Genomic DNA, 22770 nt, shown 5'->3' with positions numbered 1-22770 from the left:
TATTCTTTTAATGAATGAGCTCAGTGCTATGAACTTTGCTCTTAAAATCACCTTCAGGGGCTGGGGAGATAGCTCAGTCGGTAGAGTGCTTGCCTTGTAAGCACAAGGTCCTGGGTTCGAACCCCAGCACCAAAAAAAAAAAAAAAACCACCTTCATAGTGTCCCAGAGATTTTGATATGTCGTATCACTATTCTCATTTACCTCTAAGTATTTTTTTTATTTCATCACTGATTTCTTCTGCTACCCACTGATCATTCAGTAGCATATTATTTGGTGTAGAGTAGCTTCTTTTTTTTTTTTCTTTTGCGATGCTGGGATTGAACCCAGGGCCTTGTGCTTGCAAGGCAAGCACTTAACCAACTGAGCTGTACTCCCCAGCCCTATTTTTTATTATATCATTGATTTCTAATTTCATTCCATTACGATGGGATAGAATGGAAAGTATTATCCCTACCTTTCAAGAACTAAAATACCTTCCTACTCCACTTCAGTTCCATCTTATTCCCATGTACCCTCTATATTGTGGAACTACCCACCTCCCCAATGATACTTCCAACTATGATAACTTCCTTTGCTATATTTCATCTTGTACTTAGCTCATTAATATAATACCATCTAATATTAAAGCTTTTGTTTTCTACCTTCTACTAGATTGAAAACTCCTGTGAATGTTTCTGTTTTCACAAAGGCCAGTCAGTCAGTCACATGGTAGACACTAAAATATTCTTCAAGCATAAACCCTTGATTAGGAGAGATTAGCATACTTTCAACTGCACAGAGGACAAGCAGATTAATACACTGATCAACCAAACTGAAACTCAATCTCAGTGCAAAGACTCCCCCAGGTTTCTGGACTGAACCATGACATATTCTCAATTTCTTCATTCATAAATATGGATAATTGTACCTAAATACCAGGTTATTTTAAGGCTTACACACCATGTCTAATAAATGTGGCAAATAAAAGGCACATGTAAATGATGACTATTACAGCTGTTAATCAATATTAATTTAAACTAGTCATTAACCAAAACGATGTCCCTTAAACAACAAATACAGTGGTACTGCTTATACAAAAAAGGATGTTTTTCTCATTTAAATATTTAAGAAAAACATACTTTTAATTAATATTTTCATTAATAAGTCCATTAATAATAATTGGCTTCAAGGATGATAACATCTCTACACAAATTTAATTCTCAGTTCTAGTTTTGCAACGTAGTTTCTGCAGTTTAGGATGTTTAAACACAAATCATAAGCTTGGATTTTTATAAATGTTCAGTTTCGTCCACAAATAATCAACAAACAAGAGGGCATAAAAGAAAATAAATATAAATTAATACTGAAGCAGTTAGTAGTAAAATTATATTAAAGATATAAATTAAACTAATTTTAGAAGAATCAGTCAATAACTCTAAACTTGAGACAATTCACCCACACAAAAGGGAAAAAACACCTAACAATAGCATGTGACTCAGACCCGACTGCTGTAAAAGGAGAGGGAGGGAAGCAACTCTTTAGCCTATTCCCATCTGTCTCATGTCAAGAGTAAACATTAAAGCAAAAGTATTTACTTGACTCAAGAAGAATACATGGAAAAATTTGGATAGATGCATCAATTTCATGAAAAATATCACCTCTTTGAAACAAAGATAATTTTCAGAGTTTTGAAGCTCTAAAAACACAAGGAAAACATAAGAATAAACATTCATTTATATGACTAAGAACTCCTTTGAACATAAAATTAAAAGGTAAACAAATGGGGAAAAATCACAATACATTATGATAATTAGTTAATATTAGATTAGATTATTTATTTGGTGACTTTCTATTCTTTTAATGAATGATCTCATTAACCCTAACCCTAATATTTTTAATGTTCAGGGAGCTATTAAAATAAATAAGGAAAACACTAAGACCTCAAAAAATTTACCAAAAGAAATAAAACTGGCTAATAAATGTTAATATTACTAATAATTTTTAAAAAATGAATATGAAGTTTTGCTTTGTTTCTGCTTATAAACTTACATTAAAAAAAAAAAAAAAAAAAAAAAGGCCGGGTGTGGGGGCACACACCTGCAATCCCAGTGGCTCAGGAGGCTGAGGCAGGAGGATGGAGAGTTCAAAGCCAGCCTCAGCAACTTAGTGAGGTGCTAAGTAATTCAGCAAGACTCTGTCTCTAAATATATACAAAAAAGGGCTGGGGATGTGACTCAATGGTTAAAGTGTCCCTGGGTTCAATCCCTGGTACAAAAAAAAAAAAAAAAAAAAAACCCACTTTGGCTAATACCCAGGGCTAGTGATGGGGAGAGTAACTGGGAGCTCATAGACATAGCCTATAGAAGTACAAATTAGAATAACTCTTCAGAAGTAGTTTGAAAATATATATCAAAAATCCTACCAACAATCATTTCCTGAATCTGTCATAAGGAAATAATAGTAAATATGAAAAGTGCCTTATTTACAAAGATGTTCATGGCAGGATTAGTAATTACAGAAAAAAATGAAAATAATGTAAATGTCCAACAATGGGGGAATACACTAAGCCAGGTATTAAAATCAAATCCATATATGAATTAAATCTTTTTTAAAATATTTTTTAGTTGAAGATGGACACAATGCCTTTATTTATTTTTATGTGGTGCTGAGAATCGAACCCAGTGTCTCACACATGCTAGATGGGTGCATTACCACTGAGCCACAACCGCAGCCCCTGAATTAAATCTTAATAAAAAGATTTTTTTAAAAATCAAGTTCGGCTAATCCATGTAACATGAAAACTACTTATGTTCTTAGAATTTAAAATGTATCATGTAAAAGTGTGTATTTATCATTATAAGAATAATTGCAGTCAACAAGCAGTGAATACTTATCAAGTGCCAAGCCCTCATTATCACTGACTGATAACACCATTATGAGGGCCACCCTAGAAGGATCTCAGGCCCACAGGTGCTCACTAATTTTAAGGATGACCCAAGATAAATCACACTTTAGAGGAAGCCTCACTAAACATTTTCATAAGCCCCTTGGGAATGTTAACAACAAATTTTGAGACTGAATTGAATTTTATTTCAGAAAAGAAAAGAAAGATCAATAGTGCCCCTGACCCACCCTCTCACTGTAGAGCAGTACAGAGCAGCAGTTCTAGTTAACCTAAACAATGGACATGCCTGATTATAACTGTTATATTTATTATGCTATGGTCATATCAAATATATGGTTGCCTTTCTACAACAGCAAAGATAAATATTACTATGAAATTTTCACTTTTTTTTTCCAGAACTGAAGATTGGACCCGGGGCCTCACACAGGCTAGACAAGTGTTCTATTATTGAGTCACATCCCCAGCAATTTTTATTTTATTTTTATTTATTTACTTATTTTGAGACAGAGCTTGGCCAAGTTGCCAAGGCTGCTCAAACTCGTGATCCTCTTGCCTCACTCAGCCTCCTGAGTAGCTGGGATTACAGGCATGTGTCACCACATCTGGCTGAAATCTTTACTTTCTAAAGAAAAAAATTAAGGTTTAGTGAAATTGATATACTTACAAAGCTAATAGGCTGAGCTAAAACTAAAATCCCAATTAGATAGCAAAACCCATTGTTCCTTACTACGATGTTACATGTAAAATGCATACAGTACATACATAAATAAAAACAACAACAAAAAAAAAAGTGGAAAGGAGACACCAAAACATAGTTGTCAGTGGATGGTAGATTTGGAATGACTTTTTTCTCCTTTTTGTGCACTCTTACAAACTTTCAACAATTGGTATGTAAATGAGGACAAAGTTAAATTTAAAAGGGAAAAAGATTGGGAAAAGAATTTACGTTAAGTGACAATTATATTGTTAATATATATTAAGTGCTCATTTATTCTCCTTCAAGACCAGCAATCAGTATATCTAACAATGAAACTAGTAAATTAAGAAAACACCTCTTATCAAAGCCAAAAGAACAGAAGTCAGAACAAACCAGGTTGGGGAGAAAAAGAGTTGAGGTCTAATCAAATGTGTGCACAGCCTGGGAAAAGATATGAAAGGAACTTGAAGTCTCCAAAGATTAAAAGCTAGGACTTGTTCTCTGGGACTTCTGGCAAAGGCTTCTAATGGGCTTGCCCGCCAATTCACCAAACTTCCCAATGCTTTTCAGAATCTTAGCAAGATGAGGTCAGGACTCTCCTTCCATTTTCTCCCATTATATTAGTAGAAGTGGGGAGTCAGAAGAGAAATTTAAACTTGCTTCATGGGAGTAAAGATATATAATCTAGAAGATTCAAACATTCTAAATTGTAAAAAATATACTGGGGTCAAAGGATTTATTCCTTAGGCTTTCCCACAGGCAAGGTTAGTAAGTCCTCAGGCTTATTCTTTGTTTTTTATTTATTTATTTATTTATTTTTGTTGGTGTAGATGGACACAAAACCTTTATATTAACAATTTATTTTTATGTGGTGCTGAGGATCGAACCCAGGGCCTCACACGTGCTTAGTGCTCTACCACTGAGTCACAACCCCAGCCCTCCTCAAAATTATTCTAAACCACCTCCCAGAACTCGTTTTCACTCAAGTTTAGTCTCTGGGCTTCTTCCTCTTTCCCTTCTCCCCGATTGGTCTTCACAGCCCAGTTTCAGTATTATTTCCTCAGTGTAAGTTTTTCTATTTATATACTAAAATGGTTGATTCACTTCTTGACATCACCAGCATCACCATGAGCACCTTTAACTCAAATCAACAAATTTTTACTAAGTCATCTGTTGTTTAAGAGAAGGGAATGCAAAAGAAAAGTAAGACCCAAAGTTATAATTCCATATAACTGCTACAAGTAGGAAGAAAGGACAGGAAAAGGACATCTTAGGAAACTACAAAGTTATTAGATGAACAATTCCAGAGGAAAGGACTCCTAAACTGAGTGATAAAAGACCAACAACAGGTATCAAATAGCTGGCTACAAGGAAGAAGGAAATTTTTAGGAATTGGGGAGAAAAATGGGCAACAGCACAGAGAAAGGCTGAGAATTTAAAAAACAATGTCAAAAGACTTTGTAAATGGGGCTAATCATAGCATTACCTCATAGGTAAAATTGTGAAAATTAAATGAATTAATAAAAGTAAAACAATATATTAACATAGTAGGTACTATATAAATGTTAGCTATTATCATTATTATTATTTAAATCAACAAATAAAACTAAGAAATAAACTTGGGGGAAAAATTTGTACCTATAAGGTAGAGGTTCTACTCTTAATATATAAAGAATTCTTAGGGACTGGGGATGTAGCACTTGCCTATCATGTGCAAGGCCCTGGGTTTGATCCCCAACACTACACAAAAAAAAGAATTCTTAGAAATAAATGAAATGAGCATGCCAGTGCAAAGAGAAAAAGGCAGAGATCAGCATTTCTCAAGAAAAATGAAAAAAATCAGAACCTTTATTAATTACCCAGAAAAAGAAAAATTCAAACAAGGTAGTCTTTAAACTAGATTTTTTTAAGTCAGTGTTTCCAAGGATATGGGATAACAAAGCTGGTTTCACTCATACTTTGATATTGATGAATTTTTCTGAAAGACAAATTGGCAATATATTTACATAGGCCTTAGAAGTACTCATACTTTTCATCCAATATTTCTGCTACTAGAAATTATTATAAGGAATTATCACAGGTGTGAACACAAATACAGTTACAAGGATGTTGAATATGACATAATTAGAATAACAAAAAATTAGACACTACCTTAATATTAGATGAACAATATAATGATTATAAGCACAGGATCAAAGTCAGACTAAGTTCATATCCTAAGTCTACCACTCACTAGCTGTGTGATCCTAGGCAAATTATTAAACCTATCCTTGTTTAATTTTCCCAAGTGAGTAAATAATAGAATACCTGCTATAGAACACTAAAGGCTAAAAGAGTAAAAATACATACAGTGCCTCAAAAAAATTACTAGGATATGTTAAATACTTGCTAAATGTTAGACATTATAAATATTCAGTAATAGCAGGGTAATACAAAACCATAAAAGTATATTGTGAGCTAGGCATGGTGGTGCACACTTGTAATTCCAGCAACTGGGGAGACTGAGGCAGGAGGATCAGGAGGATCACAAGTTTGAAACCAGTCTCAGCAACTGAGAGAGACTGTCCAAAAAATAAAAAGGACTGGGGATATGGCTTAGTGGTAAAGCACCTCTGGGTTCAATCCCCGGTACCCAGCAGGGGGCAGATATTGTGGATACATATAGAGTAAAATAGAACAATGTTTTGATAATGCCAATAAGCTAAAAACTAAATTATACAATAGGTCAGGGATGTCACTCAGTGGTAGAGTACTTGCCTAGCGTGTTTAAGACCCTGGGTTCAATCCCCAAAACTGCCAAAAAAAAAGGAAAGAAAAGAAAGAAAGCTACATAAAAGAGTATATGATATAATTAATTCTATCATCTGCAAAGAAGATGATCTATCAAAATATTAACAATGCTCACTGGGTGCAGTGGGGCACACCTGTAATCCCTGCAGCTCAGGAGGGTGAGGCAGGAGGATCACGCTGAGGTAGGAGGATCAAAAGTCCAAAGACAGCCTCAGCAACTTAGCAAGGTGCTTAAGCAACTCAGTGAGACCCTGTCTCTAAATAAGGGCTGGGGATGTGGTTCAGTGGTTGAGTGCCCCTGAGTTTAATCCTGGTACCACAAAAAATAAATAAATAAATAAAATAAAAATAAAATAATAAAATAATAAAATAAAATAAAAAAACAATGGTTATTTCTAGGTAATATGATTATTAGTGACTATTATGCTCTTTCAATTTTCCTATAGCTCTCCAATTTTGTACATGGAACACATATTATTCAGCACAATAAAAAATAGTACACATTAAAAAGTCAATTAAATTTTAAAACAAACAATACAGCACTTTTAGGAAAAATCAAAATAATCTATTTTAAACCATTTGACAAATCTCTGTTCTAGGCTCACATTGTGCCTAGGGAATTTCTTTCCTTCTTTCTTTTTTCCATCTGGCTTAAGTGAATAGAAAAATTAAATATTCAGTGATCTATGAGGCACAAACCAAATACTACTAAAATAATAAACATTTATCTTAAATATGGCTCCTGAAATACTATTAAGTTTCTGACTTTACACTAAGGATACCATTTACTCATAAAATATCCACAGTGATTTTTTAATTCTGAATTCCTAATTTTGAAGGCAACAACAAACTTCCCTCAATCATTTCCCACACTTACACACACTCCCTGCCATACCTCCTGCCTTATTTTCTCCATGGCACTTAGCAAACTCTAACCTCTATACACATTATTGTCTCTCCTCCCCTTTGTTGAATGAAGTGCCGCTAAGGCAGGGTTTTTTGTATGTTTTGTTCATTGCTTATTGTATCAGTTCTTGGACCAGTTTCTTACACATAAGCATCCAGTTTTTGATAAAAGAATGAATAAATGGATTCCATACCATGAATTGTAAGTAATTTCTGATGGTCTTAACTTTTTAAAGAGGAAAGACAGTTGAAAATAAAGAAAATTAAAGCAGAAAGGAGGAAAAGACTTTCTGGATGTTGTTCAGTGAAGCCTCTAGAAAGACAAAGACGAGGAAAAGAAACCTTATGAGAAGAACAGGACCAAAAATGGATGAAGAGTGAGCTGCTGCATGTGCTCTTTCTTTCTTTTTTTTTTTTTTTTTTTGCGGTGCTGGGGATTGAACTCAGGACCTTGTACTTGCAAGGCAAGCACTCTACCAACTGAGCTATCTCCCCAGCCCATGTGCTCTTTCAAAATGCAATCGCACCATGTGATAAAGACTATAAAGTTCAGGTACTGGAGGTAGAATCAGAAAAAGTTTGGAGTTACTGGTATCTAATCTAAATGGCTCTTTCCATCTCAATCACCCAAGTTACTCCGCTCCCTGGAACACAGTGGAACCCTAAAAGTAGAAACCAGGATGCTGAAAGAAGAAGGTAACAACTTGGAAGTACAAAACAATGGAATGAGAACCAGACACAGGGAATGATGAAAGGGCAGGGAATGCCTTCCAATATAGGTTGTCTCTGCAGCAAGAAAAAATAAATTTATAAGCATTTCACTGGAACTTTAGCAGAGGAAAACCTAAAATACTTATAATGAGGAGGCTTTTCTTCTCACTTGGATTTTCAGAACTTAATTAAAAAGAGTAAAGAAAGAATGCTACATTTGCATTCCCAAACCATCCACATCATTCCCAACAAATTTCACTAATCTCTTAAGTTCTTACTTATACTCCCTAAAAAGTGTTTCGAGTTTACTAAAAAGCAAAGCCACCAATGTCACACAAGTTGTGAGATTTATTAACTTCAGCTTCTCAATTCTTATATTCAAGTGGTCATTTTACAAGTGCCACAAAGGCACATTAGATGGAAGACTGAGGAAGAAGGGGTGGTAGGATGGTAAGTGTCCAAATATGGCAATGTGCTTCACAAAAACTAAATTGCCAGGCAGAGGTTACCAGTGTCCTCCTAAAGGCCAGTGCAAACCCTGCTGGCTCCTTATCTAGTTGGACCTCTGCAGTTTGATACTATTCTTTCCCAACATCACATCTCTCTAAACAAGTCTTCTTTTCACCTAATTTAAGGATTTTGAAGTGATAATCCAAAGTAATAGAAATTAAAGGGACTAAATGGGCAGATTCTTTGTTGGGAGTTAGGAGATAGGATTGTAGGTCAGTTCTGTTCTGTTTTCCAGATTTTGGTAAGATTAAAATGAAGGGCGAAAAGCTAATTTCTTTCTCATTCACAGAGTAAAACAAAGAAGACTCCTTCCCCAAAGAAAGGAATAAGCTAAATTAGTTTGAAATTTCAGAATAAGCAAGTTGGAATAATAACAGATGACATTAAATTTACACTAAGCAGCAGTCACTGCCACTAAGCCCATTACATACACCACTGTTATGAGTTCTATTACTATCCCCATTTTACAGATGTGAAAATCAAGAACTTAAAGAATTAGAGTAACTTGTCCAAGGTCATACAGTTATTCAGTGTTGGACCTGGGGGTAGGAGGTCTAATTTGAGAGCCTGTATTCTCACCTAGTATAGTTATGATGACAGTACAAATGAACATACATCACAAATAAAAGAATCTAGAAAACATAAAACAGTTGGTTAAATAAGACAAGTTAAATGTCTACCATCTGGAAGTAGACCCCTAAATGTCTACACCATAATCACTACTCAGCTCCACAGTAAACAACTAAATTCAGTGTCCTGATGTAGTTGTGAAATTCTTTTTAATTGGATCTGTCAAAATGTTACTATACATTCTTCCAATGATATAGGCTGCCCTCTTAAGAGTTGTGAAAATACATTATTTCTGGATGTATTCACTGTCCTATTTCTGTTCAGTTTCCTCCCTTCCTCCCCTACTTCCTCTCTGCTTTCATATCCTTTAAGACCAGTTCAGTTCCTCTTTCTTAATACCTATATGCATGCTTTACCCAAGAGAACTCTAACATTAGTGTCTGTGCTCAGCAACTGTAGGATGGTACAAACTTAAAAAATGAAGTCAAGCAGAAAGAGCATTTCTAATGCATCTTCTACTTTAGATCTATGCAACTGCAGAATTCATTCTAAACATTCTTCTTTTTCTACTTTACACTTGGAATCCTGCCTTTCACAATTTTATCACATTTTTTTAGCCTTTCTTCAAAATAGTTTTTCCACAAATTTTCCCATAAATAAGAAATTTTTAAAACAGGCCAGGTGTGGTGGCACACACCTATAATCCCAGCAACGTGGATGGCTGAAGCAGGAGGATCATGAGTTCAAAGTCAGCCTCAGCAATTTAGGGTGGCCTAAGTGACTTAGTGAGACCCTGTCTCAAAATAAAGTATAAAAAAGGGCTGGGGATGTGGCTCCCTTGGGTTCAATCCCCAGTACCAAAAAATAAAAAGCAAAAAAACAAAACAAGGAAATGCACTGTTAGATGGTAACATATCACATTTTAGTAATGTAAATAACTTTTTTCTGAATCATTTCTAGAACTTTAAATGTTTTACTAGTAATTACAGCGTATAAAATGTTGGTTATCAATATACTAACATGTATTTTCATTCATTCACTCAAGAAATAATTATTGGGCTGGGTTTGTGGCTCAGTGGTGGAGTGCTTGCCTAGCACGTGTGAGGCACTTGGTTTGATTCTTAGCACTGCATATAAACAAATGAACAAAATAAAGGTCCATCAACAACTAAAAATAAATTTATAAATAACTTTTTTTCCCTAAACCAAGATGAGTGTACAATGAGGATACACAGGCTGAAGTTAAAGGATCCTGGTTTGAAACCTAGCTCTTCTACTTAGAAGCTCAGAGACATAGTCAATTAAACTCCAGGTTAACGTTTCATTTATTTATTTGATGGGAGGACAATAATTAGTTCTAGGGTCTTGATGAGCTTTAAATAATTACGTAAAAAACAGCACAGGGCATAATATTAGTAAGTAGTTTAAAAATGACAACCATGGGAGACATCATATAATAAGAAAAGTATAGCTTAAAGAGATGGCCCATAAATGTTCTTTCTGTCTTAGTAAAAGGACAAATTTGTGAAACTCTATATTAAAGATACATTAAAACTAAAAATCCAAGGGGTGTGGTGGCCTACGCCTGTATTCCAGGCCACTCAGGAGACAAGAGGACTGCAAATTCAAGGCCAGCCTCAGCAACTTGATGAGAATCTATCTCGACTTTTTTTTGTAAGTGGGTGGAGAGGGCCTGGGGATGTAGCTCAGCAGCAGAATGCCCCTGGTTTTGATCCCCAGTTATCTTCCTCCCAACACACACACACACACACAATACTAAAAATCCTAAGGTTATGTAAGAAATTTTCCACTTTTTAAAAAGAGACATACTAATTATATAGGTTAAAAGATAAAAATAGGAAAACATGAAAAAGATGGATAAAGAAAATCTTGAAAGCTGCCAATGTTGGGTAATCAGTGTATTTTATTTTTGTGAAAATATGAAAATTTTAAACTATAAATCCAATCCCCAGAATGTGCCAAACACATTTCCTCATATTCAGGAGAAATCAGGAATTGAGCATTGAGATGTACTGAACTGACAATGGTACTCAATAATTTGATACTGGTCGAGTTTTCTCAAACCAGGCTACTTTTCAATATAAAGATGAACACAGGGAATACTTAATGAATGTATTAAAGGGTAAAAAAAAAAATGCAAGCTTTTCAGCTGCTTGTTAGTACTACACCAAAACGGCAGCAATACACATCCCCTAAACCCCGCATTCTTCAAAAACATGAAATACTTCCACTATAAAATTTTCAAGATAATCATAGGCACAGCCCCCAAACCTAAAGGTGAGCACATCAGAGTTGCTACTATCTTCAAATTTTGAAGGACTTCATTATTAATTCGTGTAAAGATTTTGTGTGATGTTTCCAGGTTGCCTTTAGGTCTTGTCACTTTTTTAGATGTATCGCTGCATAACAACACAGCAAACCCGTACAGGGAGAGGGGCAATTAATTTCTTTAAGAGGCTTAAGAAGCTTAACCTACAGTCTATGGTACCTAAATTAAGCTGACTAACAACACAGAATTTCAAGTCACACCTTGCCTATTTCCGCGTGAGCAAGTAAACACTAGTAAAACCGACCAGCAGCATGTGGTAAAGCCATAATCTTTGTGCTAACCTTAATTCCTAGAGTCAAGAGATTGGCTCTATCAAAAATATCCTTAACTCATTCTGAGTACGTGTTTCAAATGAAGCACACTAGCCATCAGCAATAGTTCAGCAACAAAGCACAGGATCGATAAATCCAAATCGCGCGCAGATCTATAGAACGAAAGCCACCCGCAGCTTCGGTCGCGGTTTACCCATTCATTAGGCACAGGCAGGCGTCTTTCTTGCTTTAAGGAGCAATGAACTTTATTCTGGCTTCAGAGATCACACCTCCGGGACTCCGGCATGCCCTGGAACTCAACGCGAAGTCGGATTTTCACGTTTCCCAACTTCGGCTCGGGCGAGCGGTGGACGCCCAGCATCCGCCCGCCGTCCTCTCGTGACTCGGGCCACTTTGACGCACCGGGATGCGGCTCACCTGACGCTCTGCACCACCCACTACCAAGAAGGAAAGCCAACTCCGCCAAAATAAAACGGGTCCCCGAGGAAGCGTGCGGGGGGCCCTCTGGCTGTCTGCTGCCTGCACCCCGAAAGCCGGGGGGCCACGCCACCCGGGGCCCGGCGGCTTCCGCCACCTGCCCGACGCGGCCGGGGCCCGGCTCGCCGCAGGGAGGAGGCTGCGGGTCCCGGCCGGCCCGGCGTCCGCCCGGCGGCGCGGGGGCAGGAACCCGGGGCCGGAGGTTTCCGCCTGGCGCCGCCAACCCGGCAGGGGCCTAGCGCGGGGGCCGCCCCGGCTCCCGACCCCCGCTCCGGCCGTCCGGGGCGCGCGGCCGCCACAGCCCGGCCCGCCGAGCCTCCGGACCGCGGCGGCGCCCGCACCTGCCCCGCGCCCTGCGGCAGCCCGGGCGAGCGGCTTCACCCACCTGGCGCCCCCGCCGCGTCTGCACGTCACGGCGCGACCCCGCGCTCCTCAGCACCCGCAGCGCGGGCGGGCGCCGGGAGACCCCGCTCGGCCGCCGCCGGGTTGGTCGTAAGGCCGCCGCCCGCGAACCTGTTGCGTAGCCTGTCACGGCCGCTCGGCTCCGCCGGCGCCGCCTCAGCCCCACAACAACATGGCGGCCACGGCCTCCGCAGGAAGCCGGGGGGCGGGGAGGCGGGCGCCGGGCTGGGCAGCCGATGGCCCGCCCGCCGGGCACCGCCGGGCACCGGCTCCCCACCCTCGGGAGCCCCACACTGCCGGCGCGGCTCCTCACCCCCGGAGCCCCGAGGCGCCGGACCCCGCGGGCCTGGTCCGAAGTCTCCTCTGCCCTCCGAGAGGCTGCGAAGCCTCGGACCTGGCAGCCCTTCCTGGAGCTGCGACGACCCACCTGGCTCCTCCTCCCCGAGGTGACATGCTGAGGTTGGGTGGTGCGTTTCCTGCCACAGTGGACCCTAGGGTTTCGGAAGGGGCCAGGCGGTGCCCAGCACCTCCCTGTGCTCTCTACGTGGGTCGCTCCCGGGAGCTTGGCACGCACGGGAGGGCTGCTCACTGATCTGGGGGCACGAATTCCCCGGCACTGGGGAACGGGCGGTGGCAAGAGGGGCTCCCACCCTTGGTCAAGGGACCCTCCGAGGCCTCTGGAACCCTTCTCGGGTACCGTAGCAGGATTTGACTATATCCAAGCATCACCCATTCACCTCTTCCATAACTCACGAAACGGGCCGACAGAAGAACCCTCTGCCCCATTCACTCACTCAGCAAGTCCCCGTGTACTGAGTCCAGAAGACTCTCCTGCCCCCGGAGCTGAGCCTGCCTACCCATCCCATAGCCACCTGACAGGTGAACCTCAAACTCAGAATTTTATCCCCTCCCCGTTCCTGGTCTCTTCACAAAAGACCAGACTTAATTCACCAGCATGTGTCCAGGGCTGGCCCTTGACACAGCTTTCTTTACAGAGAAAGGCTTTCTTTGTGATGGAGTTGAGGAAGGAGTCAGTAGTTCCTAATGAACAAAGATGTGTTTGGATTTTAGAGGCAGGGACAGGACTGGTCTGAGGTACAAAACTCGTATCCCTATGACTTCTGTTGATTATGAGATCAAAGACTGTGGCTTCCTTAACTTTTCTTACCTGTTGGGGCAGGTGAAGGTAGCAAGGCTGGCTGCAATGCCCAGACCTACCTAAACTGGCCTGCCAACTCGTGTGAGGAATTTAGCAAACATCAACAGTGATGAACAGGCCTTTCTCGATCTCACACTCAGTGTTTTTCCTAACTCTTCAAGTAGGACCTGACCAACACCTGACAGACAGGTCCTGAGCTTCAATGATATAGAAATGTCTTACTCCTTGGTATTAGTTTAGAAGTCCCTCATTGCTGGTGACCAATCAATATGTCTCCCTTTGCAAGCATACCACTCCTGATCACATGGTCTCAGTACTATTTCACACTTCACCAATTAATTGTATTACTTCTTTTTGGAGCCCATGTTCAAGAGTCTAAGCCTCTGAGTCTTTCTCAACCATTTGGTCTGTAAGATAAAAACCTATTTTTTTAATTCTCTTTAGGCAGATAGCCAGTCTCCATTTCCCTCCCATCATTGATCAATATCATTTGTGTTTCCAGGTTCTGGACCTGGTGCAATTGACCCTGAGTCCTCTTTATTTCTGAGTAAGGTGCCATATCCTTGGCCGGACAAAAATGGAATCTGTAGGAAGAGATGTTTACTAAGAAAAATAAAAAACATTGAATTGTCTCCCTAAAATAAACTAAAAAGCTAACAACCTCCGATAGGAACTAGCATCCTACACAGGCACTAAAACTGTATCCCAGGGTGTTCTTCAGAACTTTGAGGCCAGTTTGTCCACCCCATTCTACTCTGTCACAACCCAAAGTACAAGATTCATCCAATCATCTATCCCCACACACGGGTATATAGAATTTGGACAATATTAAGCATTTTGTGATTACATATAAGCAATGAGGGAGGAAAAGGAGCAAAGAATTCTTAGCTTTCTAGGTAGGCCTAGATAATGATAATTCTCTTCAACAAGAATGGAATATAGGGGTCTGAGGCTGTGGCTCAGCCATGGAGCACTTGCCTCACACACGTGGGGCTCTGGGTTCGATCCTCAGTTCCACGTAAAAGTAAATGAAATAAAGGTATTGTGTCCATCTATCACTAAAAATATTTTTTAAAAAATGGAATATAGGAAGGAATGCTGGGTGCAGTGGTGCACGCCTCATAATCCCAGTGGCTCAGGAGGCTGAGAGAGGAGGATCACAAGTTCAAAGCCAGCCTCAGCACTCAGTGAGACCCTGTAAGTAAAATACAAAAATAGGGCTGGGATTGTGGCTTAGTGGTTGAGTGCTCCTGAGTTCAATCCCTGGTACAAAAAAAAAAAAAAAAAGAATGGAATATAGGAGGGGAGCACAGACCTTGAAAATAGCCAAAGAAACATGCTTACTTTTCTTGTAGCTTCTAGATCATCATTTTCCACTCACATACAAAAGTCCTTCTTTGAGTTTTATAACATCAGTTATATCCTTCCTCTGTCCTTATCATTTACCAACTTCTAAGGCATTCACTTTGCCAAGAATTTCAGCACCTGGAGTAGTCAATCCTCTCCACCTAGTACCCTCATCATTCTTAGTGTTTTTAAGTAGTCATGATTCACATAGGTGACACATCCACAGTCCTAGTTCACTGACTTCCTTTTCTCATCAGGCAGGCCTTGAAACGGGAACTATAAATTCCCTCCTTAATATTTTCCAAATCCTACCACCTATTCCTCTTGTTCATCCCCTAGTACCAGCTGGTGATACAAATTTTTGATTTTCATTAAATTAAGAAAAAATAGCAAGCATTTTTTAAAAATTTTTTTGTAGTTGTACATGGACAGCGTATCTTTATTTGTTTAATTTTTATGTGATGGTAAGGATTGAACCCAGTGCCCCACACATGCTAGGCAAGCACTCTGCCACTGAGCTACAGGCCCAGCCCCTCAATTATTATTTCTTTGAATACATTTTTCTGCCCCTTCTCTCCTTTATCTCCTCTTGGCTTTCCAACTGCATGTATATTTAATTGTTCAGTATCATTCAGGGTTCATATTAGATGTGTTCTGGTTCTGCCATGGAGTACCAGAAAAACCTGGCTCTCAGTATTGGGAATGAATAGGCTCCTTTTAAAGCTGTGCTGCTTTTACCTCTCTTTGGTGGGAATTAATCCCTCTACTGTCAGCCTCTGAGCTTTCTACCTAGGGTGACTGTTCAAATCTGTTTAAACAAACAAACTCATAATCTCTTCATCCTACCCCTAAACACACATACACATGCTTATATACTGTCACGATTATTCTATCCCTTTGAGAAATGGGTGAAAAGTGAAGTTTGTCCCTTTTTCAATTTCTTTTTCCTCTCAAAACCCAGACAAAAGAACAGATGTGCTGATAGTAATCTTTTGTGGATAAAGAACTCAAGTAATCTGGGAAACCAGGCTGAGACTGCCATAGTATTTGATCATAAGAGCAGATGAAAAGCATGCCAGAGTAAGGGAATCAGAGTAAGGAGATCCAGAAAAAGGGCTAGGCCTTCATTTGACAGTTGTCAATTCACTAATTGGATACTTTTTTAAATTAAGTAAATATTTATTTTAAAACCTCCCATGTTCTTAATTCACAGGAATGGTCAATGGGGCAAATTTGGTCCTTGGCTCTTTTCTCAGTTTGTTGAACTCACAAACCCTATTCTGAATCCTACAGCGGAAGAGAAACAGAAAAAAGAAAATATGGGTGACTTAAGGGAAAGAGAAGGGAGAAGGGAATTTCCCAACCCTAGCATGAAAAGAAGGAGTCCTCCCATCTTTAGGCCACTTGTGTTGTGCATAACTTGAGACTCTGGCTTGATGCCTATGATACCAGAAAGGCAGTGCCAGGCAAGCTGAAGGGGGAAGTGAGCCCAGACTTGGCGCTCGGCCAGCACTGCAGGGTGGAGCCAAAGGCCAGACTGGGTGAAGCCTGGAGGCCCTGGATAGGATGTGCTCATTCATGACTGAAGCAGCAGGGGCTTCCAGTGGGGCAGGTGTAGCTCAGAGAAAGGGAATCCAGTCTGATTCAAGAGTCAGACATGCTTCCTGTCTGGCATATATGCCCAGCTGTCTGTTTATTTCTGCTGTCTGCAGACAAACCTGGAGTGATACCAGTTCCCTCCTTTTAATAATCAAACTAATGATAATATAGCATGTTGCACTGAGTACCTTTGTGTGTGTGGTACTGAGAATACAATCCAGCCCCATTCCTGCCAAACACATGCAGTGCCACTGAGCTACACTTCCAATCCCCTACTTTAAAAATTTCATTTAGTCCTCACAACAATCCTGCTAACTAGAGAATAACATTCTATTTGTGATCACCTAACCTTGGTTGGTACTGAAGAAGGAGAAGTAAAATCAGTCTCTCATTTGCTTGGGGAATTCTCCCATGCTCAATTGTGATTTTCTTTTTTCCCTTTATATAGAGAAACTCAGGCCATGCTGTTCTAAGTTCAGTTAGCAACAATGTTTTATTTTAAAATATACAGTGGATCAGATTGTTTTGTCCTGCCTGGTCCAGTCTGGCCAAACATCTTTATTTCTAGTACTGTTATTTTCTTCTCTGTAAGTAAGACAATGTGTTGAGCCAATGAAATTTAAGAAAGAGAACTGTTTTTCTCCATGACCCTTGAGAGTGAGAGATGGTGTAACTGCCCTTGCTCTGGTGCCAGAGGGTAGAACACCAGAGCAGGGTAAGCCATAGGTGAACCTGAGCCTACATTTTGTTTTTGGTTTTGTAGTGCTGAGTATGGAACCCAGGTCCTAACATAAGGGCTCCACCACTGAGCTCTCCCCCGCCCTCTCAGCCACATTTTAATTGTTTAAATGAGATGCTTGAAACTTGCCCTGTCCTGACTCCCCTTAAGAAAACAAGATGAACATCTAAAAATCCGAGCTATGCAATTACAGTCCAGAGAGGGGTCTGAAACCTCAAATTGGTCAACATCTTCATCTGCCCTAGGGAGGAGTGGCCAGATCAGAATTTCCTGCATAACGTTCAGGTGGAGAGTAGGATTGGATGCTTGGTGCTATTTGCCATTTCTAATATTCCCTTATATAATGAATAAGCTTCCGTATTTCCATATACAGGATTGGGGATATTGCTCAGTTGGTAGAGTGCTTGCCTCACATGCATAAGACCCTGGGTTCAATCCCAAGTACCAAAAAAAAAAAAAAAATTTCCATATACAATGACTATGCTTCCCCTGTTTTTCTAGTGCTCTAGTTTAGGAATGCTTAATTCATTAGAACCATATAGAAGAGTAAGAAACAACAAAAATCGACTGCTTGCAAATTAAGTTAAACTTAGAAGCCTTCCTCAACAGGTGAATTTTGGGGGGTACTTTTGTAAATGGAAATGCCTGAATGCCAGAGAAACTTCATTACTTGAACAAAGCCTAAGTACTAAGAATGGCTAGTATTCAGTTCTCCTGACACTTAATCACCATCACCATTATTTGCTGAGTGTGCCAGGCATGTGTGTGTGTGTGCGTGTTTGTAAATGTGTGTATGTATGTATATGCTTGTATGGTATATATACATGTGTGTATATATATGTGTGTGTGTGTGTGTGTGTATAGCATAAGTAAGATCACTCAATTTGCTAATTTTTATAGCATATACATGTGTGTGTATATACATACATACACACATGTGTATATATCACATACATATATTCTCTAATCTTTACACATGTTTAGGAAGTCCAGAAGCTAGATTCTTTTTTTTTTTTTTTTTTTTTTTTTTTTTTTTTTTTTTGCAGTGCTGGGGATTGAACCCAGGGCCTTGTGCTTGCAAGGCAAACACTCTACCAACTGAGCTATATCCCCAGCCCTAGAATTAGATTCTTGATTTTTGTAATTGTAAAATACATGCTCTTTCTACTCTATAATACTTCTGTTCACTATATCACAACTGGTTAATAATTTCTCCTCTCTGTTTTGTATCAAATGTACAAGAGTACAAACTTCCAAAATAATTTATCTTGGAAGAACAGTTACCCAAAATATGAAGATGCAAATGATAGTTCAAGTTTCACTTCACAATCACAGTGTGTGATGCTCCTAGTGTTTGCGATCCCTCCCTCTGCTGAAGGCCCAAATTCTCTGTGTTGGGCATAGATTTCCAGGGTGTGACTTACATAGTCTTTTTCTTAGATTCCTTTAAATGCTAGTCATGTAAATAACATAGCTCTCTAGAGAAGAGAATCCACCTACTCATTTAAAGAGGAATAGGTAGCAATGATCTTAAAGTTGTACACGTAGTCTAAGCAGCGTGAGCCTTAATAACTCATTAAGCGAATATTTTGCTATTCATGACCACTCACATTGAACTAAGACAGTTTAGTAAGGTCAGATTACTCAAAACACTTAGAGAAGCTTCATTACATTCCAAATAGGCAGTTGAAAGAAAATAAAATCTTAATGTTTCAGTCTGATTCTCAGTTTTTTAAAATGATCTTATCTGATTATTGACTGTTTGTTTCTTCTTTATTATATATTTTTCAAGTAGGAAAGTATACACATAAATTTTCCAGCACCTAGATTTTTATAAAAGCACAAGCAAAAACATATAATCATCTATGTCTGACTTCTTTTGCAGAATGTTTTATAAAATATCTTTGAAGCAACAGAATTTTCATTATACTTTGTTTAGTCTTAAGACTGTACTCATTTGCAGGAGGAAGAATTTTTTTAAGATTTGGGACTATGTCATCTTTTTTGTATGTTTGGCACTGAGGAATAAACCCAGGGCCCCTCACACATGCTAGGCAAGCACTCTGCCACTGAGCCACATCCCCAGCCTAGCCCATGTCATGTTTAAGAGATTGTCTATATCTCATATTCATCAAGAAGCACTTAATGGAAACTTGAAAAATGTCACACATTCATCTATCTGTTCATCCCTAAGTTTTTTCCAAAAATATTTTCAAGTTTTTTTTTTTTTTAATTACTATACTAAGAATTTTCAGTTCTAAAGCACAAGGCCCTGTGTTCAATCCCTAGCACCGCAAAAAAAAAAAAAAAAAAAAAAAAAAAGAATTTTCAATTCTATCTTCTGAAAAAACTGCCAGCATTGTTTTGGTACTTAAAAAAGTTGTTGACCAAACCCCACATCTAGCATGTCTTAACTATCTTTAATGTTCTTTTTTTTTCCAAAATTCACTTTTTTCTTCAGAAAATAAGGAATGGTTTTTATTTCTCTTTGCCCAAATAGCATTATATAAGTAATTCTAAAAAACTTAGAATTACCCATTTAGATTCTAAATAATACTGTTGCAGCATGTCAAGCAATCAAATCTCTTCCATTTTCCTCCTAGGATACGTGTGTGTGTGTGTGTGTGTGTGTGTGTGTGTTTATTTGTAAGGATAGTGTAACACAATTTTAGTTTTAGGTACTTTTTTCACTTAACATTGTCATAAGAATTCTTTCAGAATGGTATATTTTTTATATTCATACAAAAGTACAGAGTACTGATTGAATAGAGTACCATAATTCACTTAATGAGTCTCCTGTTACTGGCTGATTTTTTATTATTATAAATAACAAACATTTCATTTCTAAATATCTATAAATAATAAACATTTCACCAAAAATCTTCAAATATGTCAATACCCTTCTGCTATAGTTTGAATATGAAATGTCCCCCAGAGACCCAGGTGTTAAACACTTGTCCCTAGTCCCTGGGGTTTCAGAGAGGTGAAAGAACCTTTATGAAGTTAGCCTAGTGAAAGGAAGTTGGGTCATTGGGGGTATGACATTGAAGGGGATATTGAGACCCCAACCCTAACCTGTCTGTCTCTTTGCTTTCCAGCCACCATAATGTGAACAGTCCTCTTCTGCCATGTGCTCCCACCATGATGTTCTGAGCTGCCATAAGCCCAAAGCAATATGATCAATCAACCATGGACTGGAACCTCTGAACCTGTGAGCCAAAATAAACCATTCTTCTTTTTAGATTGATTATCTCAGGTACTTTTCACAGTGACAAAAAACTGGCTAAAATATCTCCTTTTCCATCCATCCTTAGAATGAATTCTCAGAACTTTATTTCATGAAAGTAATTATTGATACTTTCTAAGGCCTTTCTTTGTTTGTTTGTTTGCAGTGCTGGGGATCGAACCCAGGGCCTTGTGCTTGCAAGGCAAGCACTCTACTGACTGAGCTATCTCCCCAGCCCCTGAGCTATCTCCCCAGCCCTGATACTTTCTATAAAAATAATTTAGAGGGCTAGGGAGGTACCTCAATTGGTAGAGTGTTCACCTTATAAGCACAAGACCCTGGGTTCAATCCCCAGCACTGCGGAAAAAAAAAAAAAAAAAATTTAGACTGCAGTAGCACCATAGGAATATACCAGTTCCACTGTACCTTCTTTAAAACTATATTTCATTCCTTTAAATTTTATTTACAAGGGAAAATGACTTTTTAATTTTATTTATTTTTCTTCTGTCATTACTGATGGTCAGCATTAAAATTACTCATTATTTAAGTAATAAAATTATTTCTTGAGAAATTTTTTCTCTGCAAACTATTTACACTCTCTGAAATTGTATTACAACTCTAACATTCTCTTCTTTTTGAAACTTATCATTAACACATATTAATTGGACTAATTAGTGAGATTCTGTGACAGTTCCCTGCCTGCCTGTAGCATGCACTCGCTTTTCTCCCAGACCCCACCACTTACATTGCCAGTCCCTAGTAATCCCTCTTCTACTTTCTGGTTTGACTTTTTTTTTTTTTTTTTTTTTTTTTTTTTTTTTGGTTTCCACATATGAAAGAGAACATGCGATACTTGTCTTTCTGTGTCTGACTTATGTTACTTAACATGATGTCCTACAGTTCCACACATCTTGATGCAAATGAGAGAATTTAATTCTTTTTTAAAATTTTTTTATTGTAAACAAATGGGGTACAACTTGTTTCTCTGTTTGTACATTAAGTAAAGGCATACCATTTGTGTAATCATACATTTACATAGGGTAATGGTGTTTGATTCATTCTGTTATTTTTTCCCTTCCCCCCTACCCCTCCCACCCTTGTTTTCCCTCTATACCGTCCCTCCTTCCTCCATTCTTGCCTCCCTCCCACCCCCCATAACGTGTCATCATCTGCTTATCAGTGAGATCATTCGTCCTTTGGTTTTTTGAGATTGGTTTATCTCACTTAGGATGATATTCTCCAATTTCATCCATCTGCCTGCAAATGCCATGATTTTATTATTCTTTATGGCTGAGTAATATTCCATTGTGTACATTATTGATTATTGTGTTATATATATATATACATATATATATGTATATATATATATATAGTTTCTTTATCAATTCATCAATTGAGGGGCATCTAGGTTGGTTCCACAGTCTGGCTATTGTGAATTGAGCAGCTATGAACATTGATGTGGCTGCATCACTGTAGTATGCTGATTTTAAGTCCTTTGGGTATAGGCCAAGGAGTGGGATAGCTGGGTCAAATGGTGGTTCCATTCCAAGTTTTCTAAGCAATCTCCACACTGCTTTCCAGAATGGCTGCACTAATTTGCAATCCCACCAGCAATGTATGAGTGTTCCTTTTTCCCCACATCCTCTCCAACACCTATTGTTGCTTGTATTCTTGATAGTTGCCATTCTAATTGGGGTGAGATGGATTCTTAGGGTAGTTTTGATTTGCATTTCTCTTATTACTAGAGATGTTGAACATTTTTTCATATATCTGTTGATTGCTTGTAGATCTTCTTCTGTGAAGTGTCTGTGCATTTCCTTAGCCCATTTGTTGATTGGGTTATTTGTATTCTTGGTGTAGAGTTTTTTGAGTTCTTTATATATTCTGGAAATTAGCGCTCTATCTGATGTATGAGTGGCAAAATTTTTCTCCCACTCCGTAGGCTCTCTCTTCACATTGCTGATAGTATCCTTTGCTGAGAGAAAGTTTTTTAGTTTGAATCTATCCCAGTTATTGGTTCTTGCTTTTATTTCTTGTGCTATGGGAGTCCTGTTAAGGAAGTCTGATCCTAAGCCGACATATTGAAGATTTGGACCTACTTTTTCTTCTGTAAGATGCAGGGTCTTTGGT

General features: G+C 38.9%; 1 protein-coding gene across 3 annotated transcripts in view; it reads right to left on the bottom strand.

The window, feature by feature from the left end:
• The window catches only part of Itsn2 (intersectin 2), a 131689-nt gene extending 118720 nt beyond the window's left edge, over window positions 1-12969 (bottom strand). The window contains exon 1 of one of the 3 annotated variants that reach the window (XM_047523601.1): window positions 12884-12969. The gene's annotated coding sequence lies outside the window, so the exon portion shown is untranslated. Of the gene's footprint in view, window positions 1-12553; window positions 12800-12883 lie in introns of those variants that run through there. The other 2 variants (XM_047523600.1, XM_047523603.1) reach the window with 2 other exon arrangements.
• Between the last annotated feature and the right edge of the window lie 9801 nt (window positions 12970-22770).

Source organism: Sciurus carolinensis, chromosome 13, assembly GCF_902686445.1.
Source record: "Sciurus carolinensis chromosome 13, mSciCar1.2, whole genome shotgun sequence".
In the NCBI taxonomy this organism is placed as follows: domain Eukaryota; kingdom Metazoa; phylum Chordata; class Mammalia; order Rodentia; family Sciuridae; genus Sciurus; species Sciurus carolinensis.
Note: the sequence above shows the minus strand (reverse complement) of the source record. Positions and strands in the feature narration are given on the sequence as shown.